Genomic DNA, 12,394 nt, shown 5'->3' with positions numbered 1-12,394 from the left:
CTATCCATCCATCTGTCTGTCTTTCTCTCATTCTCTCTATCTATTTATCTATCTATTTTTTAACTAGAGTATCTATCTATCTGTTAATTTGTTAATATTCTTTGTCTCTCTCCCTCTCTATCTAACATCTATCTATCTCTCAAATCCTCTATCTACCCATCTGTCTGTCTTTCTATATTTCTCTCTATCTATATATCTATCTATCTGTTAATTTGTCTATCCTGTCTCTCTCATTGTTTATCTTTTTATCTATCTAACATATATCTATCTGTCTCTCAAATTCTCTATCTCCATCTCTCCCTCTTTCTCTCTCTTTCTATCTACCTATCCACCTCTCTCTCTCTGTCTCTCTCTCTTTCTATCTATCTATCTATCTGGCTATCTTATCTCTATCTATTATCAGTCTTCTATATCTATCTTAATTTCGGCAGCTTAATTCTAAGTGTATCAATCCATCAAACTTCAATTTGTCTTTCTATTATAAGTATCTGTTTATTTTGATTTTGTCTGTCATTCTATTCATTTTAATATATTTTTAGAAAAAAAACTATAAACAACGCGACTGCAAAAGCATGTTCGGAGAGATGTATATTGATTTCACTCCTGACTGCCGCTCTCTCTGTACATGAAGTGCCGAGGAACTCTGTGCTCTGATCATGATCAGTAACTGTGCAAATTGCATGCGGTGGTGGAGAGATCAGTGTGGTGGACTCGCCTGTGTCACACGCTGCATGCAACCAGCGACGTGTGTAGACTCTTCACTAGTCGCTTTTTGGCTACTTTTCCGGAAAATGCCTTCGCCAGGGTGTAAAACGGAAACGCGCCTCCCGGACATCCACTCCCGGACATCCATCCCCGGACATCCACCCCCGGACATCCACACCCGGACATCTACACCCCAGACATCCACCCCCGGACATCCACTCCCGGACATCCACCCCGGACATCCACTCCCGGACATCTACACCCCAGACATCCACCCCGGACATTATGTGGGTAAAGTGCATTAGTACAGTTGTGGGTGAAATTATTACATTTGTGGGTAAAGCGTTATTACATTTTGTGTGCGTTCTTACATTTGTGGGTAAAGTCTTGCCTTTTTGTGGGAGTTATGGATGTAACATACCCCCCCCCTCCCACATCAATACGTGAATACACTGTACATGATATCATCGATGGCTATGTTAAGCATTTCAAGTGATGTTTGCACTTTGCGAGCGAATGGTCAGCAAACATATATTAAGGGTTAACCGAACCCGCATAATACATTCGTGATTCCGAAGCTTCGTAATTCCGAAGGTTCGGTTATTCCGAAGGTTCGTATTTCCGAAGGTTCGTATTTCCGAAGGTTCGTAATTCCGAAGGTTCGTCAATCCGAAAACGAAATAAGGTTCGTAATTCCGAAGGTTCGTCAATCCGAAAACGAAATAAGGTTCGTAATTCCGAAGGTTCGTTAATCCAAAAACGAAATAAGGTTCGTAAATCCGAAAATTGAATAAGGTTCGTATTTCCGAAAATGAAAATTATTCATTTTGGTAACAAACACGGATGATAATAATAATAGCTGGGAGAACAGTTTTCAGAACTGAAGTGGCTTCCCTGGGTAAATAATATAATTTTTATCATTTTAGGCCTCATGAAATTTCCAAAAGTTTGAGCACGTGATTCGCTGGCAACATCTCACAAGGATGCCCTTTTAACAGTAATTGACCAAATAGGCGAATTTTACATTTTCCCCAAAACCGCTTGCTCGCTACGCTCGCAGAAATGAAACGTAATATATAACTTACCAATCAGAGATCACTTATTTTTTTTTGCTCAACTTAATTACTACAAAACACACAACCTCCGTCTTTACACAGATGATAATCTTATCGCGAAAATATCCGTTTGCACCAAAATGCCCCTATTGGCCCCTTTTTTGGCTCCCCCCCCCAAAGGAAAATACGTTCCGCCGCCACTGGTTGAAACACGCATCGTCTTCATGGCTAACTGCAAAAAGTTCTTAAAATGTCCCCTTTAGATCAGGTCAGAGCTTATATTTAAAATTTCTGTTCGCGCTTCTTGCTCGCAGTTATTATCTAGTTGCATAGGCATCTCGTTTTGAAGATCACAAACATATTGCCCATCATATTAAAAAAAAATATAGCTCGCGCTCGCATTATTTAAAAAGGGTTTATCATGTTATTACATATTTACTTTATTTTATAAGTATAAAGCTAATTATTGACTGTTAGGACTACCCTTTCAAAAAACAAACAAAAATCAATTTTAAGCTACCGATCGAGGAAAATATGGCCGAAAAAAAATTGCCCCCCCCCCATTTGACAAAAGTTGGATCCGCCGGGAGGGAGGCAGGGGGCACTTGCACCCCAAAAATGAAATGAAAAAACAGGGCATTGCATATTTTTCCAAAAATGGGAATCATCCTTTTTCAAAAATAAATATGCTGTTTTTCATGTTTTCGAAATAAAATACTATTTTTAAAGTAAAGTGTTCAGGCTGGAATATTGCGAATTTTCAGCTTACGCTTCGCACTCTCAGTTATTCGATTGGTGAAATATGTATCCTAAAGAGGTCACTAAATTCTTTCTTTAAGATTCCTTTTCTGGTCAGTATGTTTAAGCTCGCGTATTGCGCTTGTGTTAATTCTTTAGTTAGATGTACATATTTTTAGTGACAGCAGAAATCTGCTCGGATTTTCAAAAACTTATTTCCATTTTTATTGAAATACCCTTAAGTTTTAGCTTGTGATTCACGCTCGCAACACCTCGCAATAATGCCATTTAAAGAATAATTGACCCCCAAAACGAGTTTTACAACTTCACATTTGATTTTTTTTACCAAGCCGCTCGCTCATTATACTCTCTCGCGAAAAATAAAGGCTAAATATACATTTTGCCATAATAAGAAGTCATTTCAAAAAAGTTTTTTTTATATAATCTTAAGGTGAAAATATCACCAAAGTGCCCATTTTTGCTCGCAGTGCTTTCAAGTTGAATGCAGTACATAGATGGTTTGCACCTGCTGAACATCGTCGAGAGCTTAGGAAACAACGTGTCTGTGTTGAACCAAGAAGTAGAACTACTAGAATGAAAAACAGTCCTGTTCCTTTTTTCCACAGACTGCTGAATGAATATGGACTGTAAATGAACAAGTGACACTTTCCTGATTGCATGACTTCGAGATTATTTTTTTTGTATTTAACAAGTTTTTACAATTTTTTGGCTTTTGACACTTAAAAAAAAAGAAAATTATGTCATCTCATGGTTTCGTCTTACCCTGCACACCTACTGGTCTCAAATGTATTGGAATATCAACTCTGGCGTAACTAGTTAACGTTTATATTTACATTATTTGGAAAATTGCTAAACCACAATTTGCGTACATAAAGGTTACATACATACTTATTTACCATATAATCAATGAAATGAAAAGCGAAACTACTGGGTTTATGGAATGTAAATTAAAACAATAATTAAAAAAATACAAGTTACCATTGACAATGCATTTATAATTAAATATTGGCGTTAATTATTGTAATTATATCTTATATAACTTTAACTTATTCATTATATAAGAGGTTTCCATTGCTTGATGACTTTATATACATGTAATACTTCTCGCTCCCCCTCTCTCTTCCCCCTCTCTCTCTCTCTCTCTCTCTTCGTGCAATATCTCACATAAATAAGCCTAGTCACTGGTGTAACTAATTTTAAGTGCAATTAGGGTCCATATATTTTGAAATTCTGTTTTATATAAATGCTAGTTTTCCCTATTTTATTAGTAGTAAAGTATTTTATCAATAATAAATGTAAAGTCCTAATGGTTTCCTCTGTACAATTTTGATAGTTTTAACTTTACTCATGATTTTTTATGAATCGAATCTAGTTTAATTTATGCCTTGTTATACCGAAGTAAGAACTTAGTATTTTTTTATATATAGATTTTTTTCATGTCAAGTATTTACAGGGTCATTTTCGTGGTGCACTTTGGATGATTGCATTCAAAGTTAATTTTCTACAGGTACCCCATTTGGGGTGCCTGGAAATGTATTCCTCCTTGCCGAAATTAAGTGCACTGCGAGAGTGACCCCTTAATTTTAATTTAAATTCCTATGTTAATACTTTATATTGCTTTTTGTCTTGTAATTGTTTTAATCTGTAATTCATGTTCATTTCAGTTTTTACTGCGAGACATGATGTTTTTAATAAAATCCATTTATCTATCTATCCATCTATCTATCTATTTTGACGTATGAGTTTCATTTCTTGGCTTTACCCCCCAAACGAAAATTGGTTTGGCCGCCCTTGCCTTCCCATCCTCATAACAATTGAACGGCAAGTGTACACCCCCCCCCCCTTGCCTCTGCCTCTGCTTTCCCGGTTTTCATTTTTCGGATTAACGAACCTTATTTCGTTTTCGGATTAACGAACCTTATTTTGTTTTCGGATTAACGAACCTTATTTCGTTTTCGGATTAACGAACCTTATTTTGTTTTCGGATTAACGAACCTTATTTCGTTTTCGGATTAACGAACCTTCGGAAAAACGAACCTTATTTCGTTTTCGGAATAACGAATCTTCGGAAAAACGAACCTTATTTCGTTTTCGGATTAACGAACCTTCGGAACAACGAACCCTATTTCGTTTTCGGATTATCGAACCTTCGGAACAACGAACCTTATTTCGTTTTCGGATTATCGAACCTTCGGAACAACGAACCTTATTTCGTTTTTGGATTATCGAACCTTCGGAATCACGCCACAAATGTTTGGATTAACGAACCCTTTTTCGTTTTCGGATTAACGAACATCGAGGTAAAGGCAATTTACGTGTTTCGGAATTACGAACCTTCGGAATAAAGAACCTTCGGAATTACGAAGCTTCGGAATTACGAAGTGTAACCAATCTAATGCATAGATGGTAGACGAGAATGTTCCATACCCCGTAAAAACATTCCTTTGTTAAACCATTCACTTTCCCTTTGTTCCAAATTTACTTGGAAAATAAGAATATTTACATTGTTCGCGTACTCAGAAAAAAGAATAGTTTTCATGAGTTTTGATCAATCCTTCGCAGTGAATTTAACTATGCTTAATCCCCCCAAAAATTTGTTTTTAAATGCTCTATTAACGAGGCTTTTATATTCCATTTTAAAACAAAATTCCTGCCGTGGGAGGGGTCATCATAGGTAGATCAAGGGGGCTAAGCGGCGGCCCGCCCCCTATTGGAGGCACAAAATATGAAGGTGATGAGAAAAATAGGAAGAAACATAGGACGAGGAAGAAAATTAAATGATGGAAGGGGAGGGAAATAATTTGAAAAAAGACAACTTTCAGGTCATAGTATGAAAATAAAAAAATCGCTCGCGCTTTGCATTAATACACAGCCATCTCTTTATTTCAAAACGTGCTTATTTTTTTCTCACTTTTTAGATCGAAATATATAAAATCAAATCATTAATTTATTTATTTATTTATTAAAATATCTTTATACAGGATAACAGGCTCAGATTAACTGTTTTTCAGCCTGGTCCTGTTAACATAAAAATAACAATATATACATTATAGATAAAAAGTAACATTGGGATCTGTAATGAGTGAGTTCAAGGGAGTTCAATAACATTTAAAATCAGAATTATTACAAATACAAAATTGTTCAAAGATAACATACACTACCAGCCACAATTCCCAGACTCACCACTACCTGCCTCAGCCAGAGAAAAATAGAATCCGGCCGAAACAGGCAATAGTGATTCAAAGAATGGTGACTGATACTGTAATTTTTAGGTCGGAAATGAAATATCTTCAGCACACACTTGGCGCTCGAATCTAATATTGTTTAGTAAAATTCCTATCCTGTTCAAAAGTGTTACGATTGTCCAGTATTTATGTTGGAAAATAGAAAAAAAAACTTTCAGCTCGCGCTTCGCGCTCGCAGTAATTAGATTCCTATCCTGTTCTTAAGGTGCTATGAATGTCCAGTTTTTAGGCTGAAAATCAAAAACTTTCAGCTCGCCCTTCACGCTCGCATTAGTTGTTTAGATTCTGTTCATATTCTTTTTAAAGTGCTTTGAATGTCCAGTATTTAGGTTCAAAAATCAAAAGACCTTCAGCTCGCGCTTGCATTATTTTATTAGATTCCTATCTTGTTCATGATTTTTATAAAACTGTTAAGAATGTCCCGTTTTTAGGTTGGAAAATCAAAAACTTCAGCTCGCGCTCGCATCTATTATTTTTTTTAATTCCTATTTTTTTCATGATTTGAAAAAGTGTTACGAATGTCCAGTTTCTTGGTAATTCCTATCCTGTTCATGATTTGAAAAAAGTGTTACGAATGTCTAGTATTTAGGTTGAAAAATAAAAAAAAACTTTCAGCTAATTGATTAGATTCCTATCCTGTTCATATTCTTTTTAAGGTGCTATGAATGTCAAATTTTTAGGTTGAAAAATCAAAAACTTTCAGCTCGCAATAATTGTTTAGACTCCTATCCTGTTCATATTGTTTTTAAAGTGCTATGAATGTCCAGTATTTAGGTTGGAAAATCAGAAATTTTCAGCTCTATTTAAATTCCTATCCTGTTCATGATTTGAAAAAGTGTACGAACGTCCAGTTTTTAGGTTGGAAAATCAAAAACCTTCAGCTCGCGCTAGCATTTGTTTTATAAGATTCCTATCCTGTTCATGATTTTTTTTTATAAAACTGTTAAGAATGTCCAGTTTTTAGGTTGGAAAATAAAAAACTTTCAGCTCGCACTCGCATCTGTTATTTTCTTGAATTCCTTCTGTTCATGATTTGAAAAAGTGTTACGAATGTCCAGTTTTTAGGTAATTCCTATCCTGTTACGAATGTCTAGTTTTAAGGTTGGAAAATAAAAAAAACTTTCAGCTTGTGCTTTCCGCTCGCATTAATGGTTTAGGCAAGTTCGAATCTAGTTCATGATCACAAAAAATGTTCGGAATGTTCAATTTCCAGGTCACAATTTGTGATATATCAACATGTTTGGGCTCGCGTTTCGCGTATGTATGTGTGTGTGTGTGGGGGGTGCGTGTGTGTGTGTTTGAGTTAGTAATTCTGTAGAACACAAAAACGGAAAACTCAATTGTGTCCCCCTACCTTCAAGGAGAGATTTCCGCCCATTTAAAAACCAAAGACCTTTGAAAGTTGCTTTGGTCGTTTAAACTACAGGTATTATATTCTATAGATTAGACCTACGAATAAAATAACTTTTCGATAGCGAAATGTAACTTCACTTCAGAGAGTCACGATCGAAAGTAAAAAAAAAAAAAAAAGAAAGAAGTAAAAAAAAATGTTTGGGAGCATTAGCGCTGTCAATTGAATAGCGTATATTTTTTATGTAAAACCTGGGAACATGGGAGCGTTTCATGAAAGGACTTGTCAGACGTTTTATCCGACAAGTAGGGGAAGGCGGGGTAAGTTGTGACACTTTTTGCATTTTGCATGTTAGAATTGATATGACTAGTACTATTGTAGAAATAAGTACCTTGCCTTTAAATTTGATTCTTGGGAAATGTTTTTCACCTACATATAACTTTCTACCCCCACACTGAAAGTCATCGTGACCTTTGAAAAAAACGATGTCAAATGGCTCAACTTGCCCCATATATGGGGTAAGTTGTGCCACCGTCTGTGGTAAGTTGAGCCACAAAAACTACGTACAACATGTATGGGGGGAAACCAGCATGTCAATTTCTTGTTTAAAGTCTTTTCACTTGCTAATTCTCTATAAATACTAACATCCTTTAAAAGGAAAAGAGCAGTCATGTAAATTTGCTGCTTTCAGCCTGCATTTCAATCGATTTTTATGGTTTGTTTTTTAAGATATACCATAAGAATTACCATGGCTCAACTTGCCCCATGCTGTTTGGCTCAACTTACCCCAGTCCGAACTTAGTGCGATAATTTTGTATCCACACATTTATTATGCATCCATCATATAAAAGACTATGACAAGAATGAAGATCCATACCTGGACTAACAATGTTGTTATCATGTCTTTACTATATTTAAAGATGTGTGTGTGTGTGTATAAAGCACTTATCTATTTCACACTCTTTTTTACTTTTTTGGCTGAAATTCATACTTTTCCCTCTAAAAAAACTACATTTTGTTTCAAAGTGGAAAACAATGTGGTGGGGTTAGGGGTTATGCTATGGGTCATCAATACATGACACCACCACAATGTCTGACTCATTCATTATTGGCCTGGGGCTGGTGGCTCAACTTGCCCCTATGCTCAACTTACCCCGCCTTCCCCTACAGTTTTATCCGACAGTTACTATGGTAACAGTGCCTCTCAGCCAATCATAATCAAGGAAAGTTGTCAGACCTGACAACTTGTCGGATGAAAATGTTGATGAAACGCTCCCCGGACCACAAGCGGCTCAGCAATGACCGTAGAACAGTTTTATACGACTGATTGCACTGACTATAATCATAATGTACAATCAATCTTGAAAATTAAGTGTGCGATTAATCGCTCACCTTTGTGTTATACGGAACCCTGGTGAAATTATTATTTGGCTACATAGATTTTTGAGCGTGAAAAGCGGTAGAGTTGGCAACTATATCCTAGGGTGTCCCAGTCATAACCAAGCCATTAGCCTTATATAGACTCTATGTTAGTGACTGTAGCTTTAGGAGCTATACTATTCAACCTTTCCTTAGAAAATGGTACAGTACCAAATCAAATGAAGATAGCCAAGGTAATTCCTTTATTTAAAAAAGGTGATAAGTTGGATGTCGGTAATTACCAACCTATTTCTCTTTTGTCCACATTTTCTAAGATCCTTGAAAGAATAGTATACGTCAGAACAGAAAAATTTTTGTCAATGCATAATATTTTATCTGATGTTCAATTTGGGTTTCGCGACAAGCACAACACCACTCATGCCCTGATGAATTTTGTCAACAAAGTAGTCAATGCTCTAGACAAATCTAGTCACCTTGTGGGTATTTTCCTGGACTACTCCAAGGCCTTCGATACATTAATCATGAAATCCTACTTAAAAAAATATCTCACTATGGTGTGCGAGGGAAGGCCTTGGAGTGGTTCAGGAGCTACCTACTTAACAGACAACAATACGTGTTTGTTAAAGATCATAACTCCAATTTGAAATATGTTAACTGTGGAGTCCCCCAGGGTAGCTTATTGGGCCCACTTCTTTTCACAATTTATATAAATGATTTCTGTAGATCATCCAAAATATTATCCCTTATCTTGTTTGCAGATGATTCGACCTTATTTTTTTCTCATCAGAATCCACAAACTTTAGTTGATGTTATTAATTCTGAACTTAATAATGTTACTGAGTGGATAAGAGCCAATCGATTATCTTTGAACCTTAACAAAACAAAATACATGTTATTTAGTAATTCCATAGACAAGTTACCGATGAACATTATATTTGATAATACCCCATTAGAAATGGTACCTTACACCAAATTTCTTGGAATAACAGTTGACAATTAACTTTCTTGGAAAAATCATATTGAAAATATATCCAAAATAATTTCACGAAATATTGGTATTATTAATAGGCTAAAATTTTGCATTCCCTCCACATCATTAATCATGCTCTACTCATCCTTAATCTTGCCTTATTTGAACTATGGGATTCTTATTTGGGGTGATACCCATCAATATTTATTAGATAAATTGTTGCTTTTGCAAAAGAAAGCACTTCGTATTATTCATAGTACATGTTTCCGTTCTCATACGGACCCACTTTTTCTAGAAAGTAAACTGTTGAAAGTCAAAGACCTGTATTTACTACAGTTAGGGCACTTCATGTATAGTTATAATAATAATGCACTTCCCCATATTTTTGATGCCATGTTCCCAAAAAATCAATTTTATCATAACTACCCCACGAGACACTCTGACGAACTTCACATCCCACTTTACAGAACTTTACTGGCCAAAAATACATTCTTATTCAACGGTCCTAAATTCTGGAACTCACTCGCTAATAATGTTAAAGACAGTGTCTCCTTGAATTCATTCAAACGTAAACTCAAACGTATCCTGCTTAATTCCTATAATTCTTCTCAACGGAACTAACACTTCATTATCTTGATTATAATCCTTACATTTTTCACTTTTATTTTATCTTTTTTCATCTATATTGTCCAGTCCTTTGTTATTTCACCAGATCAAGCTGGTTCATGGTCAGCCCTTTCCCATTCTTAGTTTTACTCCTTTTTAAAAACTAGTTGTCTTGTACTGTCCTGTCTCTTGTTTTGTCTTGTCTTCTACGTCTTGTCTTGTCTTCTACGTCTTGTCATCCCCTCTCTCTGTTTTTTCCTGTCTTGCGCAACATATCCTTTACAACGAAGACCTCTTTGTGTGAAAAGCTTTGCATTTGTTCAGTTTTTATGTTTCCGTCAATATGATTTCTTTTTCTCTTTTTCTTTCCTGTAATACATGCATGTACGCATATAGTAAGTCGACTATAATTTCTTCTTTTCCAAGGGGGATCCACAATTTTACAAGCTTTGCTTTTTAGTGGATCCCCCTCATTTCCATATCCATTTATGCTCTATATTATACTGTGTTTTTTTTTTTACGAAGTAAGAATGCCCTTCTGTAAAATTGTATTTGATTTATATTGTTTTATATTACTTTGTATTATGTTTTGAATGGAAATGAAATAAAAGAATTGATTGATTGATTGATATAACAGTGACCGGATATGAGAAAATGTATGTTAAAAAATGAATACTAAAAATGGTCAGTGTTTGGAATCAAAGCTCGTGTAGGATGTTTATGGCAGCATTTACTTTGCATTTTTTTCTTCAAAATTTTTGGGAGGCAACCGGGCCCGGGGAAACTTAACATAAATGCCCCCCGGCCTGGTGCCGCCACTGCATGCAAGAGGCATGCTACTACTAGCATAGGCAGGGGCCGAAGGGCCCAGTACCCCCATAGGCGGCGGAAGCGGGGAGGACGTGTCCCCCCCTAAATTTGAGGAGAGGGGGACGGACCCCCCTAAATTTGTAGTTGATGACCTTTTTTTTTTTTTTTTTTTTTTTTTTGCTTGTCAATTTATTTTCCTACGCGTCCCCCCTAAAATTTGTAGATTGAGAACCTTTTTTTTTTTTTTTTTGCTTGTCAAATTTTTTTTGTGGGTTGTCCCCTCCTAAAATTTTTGGCTTCCGCCGCCAATGCCCCCCCCCCCTCTACCCTATATCCGGGAGCCAAGAAAAAAAGAAAAATGAGGAAAGAAAAAAAAAGAATAGGGAGAATTAAGTGGAAACATAAGATGGGGGGGGGGGGGCTTGCTGGAAGATAAAAAAAATCATGTCACTATACAAAAAATTTTGCTCGGGCTTGTCTTTTAGGTGATTTACATATCTTGCTCAAAAATGAGCTTAAAAATATCAAATTTTGAAGTCAACATGCCAAACATAATTCAGCTCGGAACATTTCTGTCCTCGCTGTGCGCTGGCAAATTTGGTTTGTCAGGTATATTTTTCCTGTCTTTAAAGTTCTCAAAATATCCCCATTCAGGTCAGATTGTATAAAAACTATCAACTAGGACTACATGCTCGCATTTTGATTGGTGAGTTGTGTATACCTTCACTATTAATTCTATAACAAATTACTTGAAGGACAAGTCCGACCCCAACAAAAAGTTGATTTGGATAAAAAGAGAAAAATCCAACAAGCATCTGAAAATTTCATCAAAATCGGATGTAAAATAAGAAAGTTATGACATTTTAAAGTTTCGCTTAATCCTGGCTGGTATATACAAATCAGGAGACTATGACATCAACCTCTCACTATTTCTTTTGTAGGCCTTTTTCATTAGGCGTATATATGAAATATTCAAATTTTCTCCTCATTTAGTCAAGTGATACAACGATTAATCCTCCCTGAACACGTGGAATTAGCATTGTTTTATTATGGTTCAGTCAAGTTGGTCCTTATTGTCAAATCTATTTAAAAAATGAAATATTGTATTATTCAAACATAGAGATGTATACAATTCAAACAATAAAAAACAAAACTGAGTGATGGACATCTTGCATGACTGACTTGCATAGGGCCTATCAATGTCAAAACCGGTATGCCCGGGGGTAGGTCATAACTTTCTTATTTTACATCCGATTTTGATGAAATTTTCAGCACTATGCTAGTTTGATTTTCTCCATTTATTTAGTCAGCTTTTTCCTTGGATGGACTTTACCTTTAAAATGTCTATTTCATGACAGTTTATCTTTGAACTTTTTGAACTTATAGTTATATGAACTTTCGAACTTAAAGGGGAAGTTCACCCTGACAAAAAGTTTATTGTAAAAATAGCAGAAAAAATAATAAAAAATATTGCCGAAGGTTTGAGAAAAATTCATCAAATTATTAAAAAGTT

The sequence above is a fragment of the Lytechinus variegatus genome, chromosome 10 (genome assembly GCF_018143015.1).
Source record: "Lytechinus variegatus isolate NC3 chromosome 10, Lvar_3.0, whole genome shotgun sequence".
Taxonomy (NCBI): domain Eukaryota; kingdom Metazoa; phylum Echinodermata; class Echinoidea; order Temnopleuroida; family Toxopneustidae; genus Lytechinus; species Lytechinus variegatus.
Note: the sequence above shows the minus strand (reverse complement) of the source record.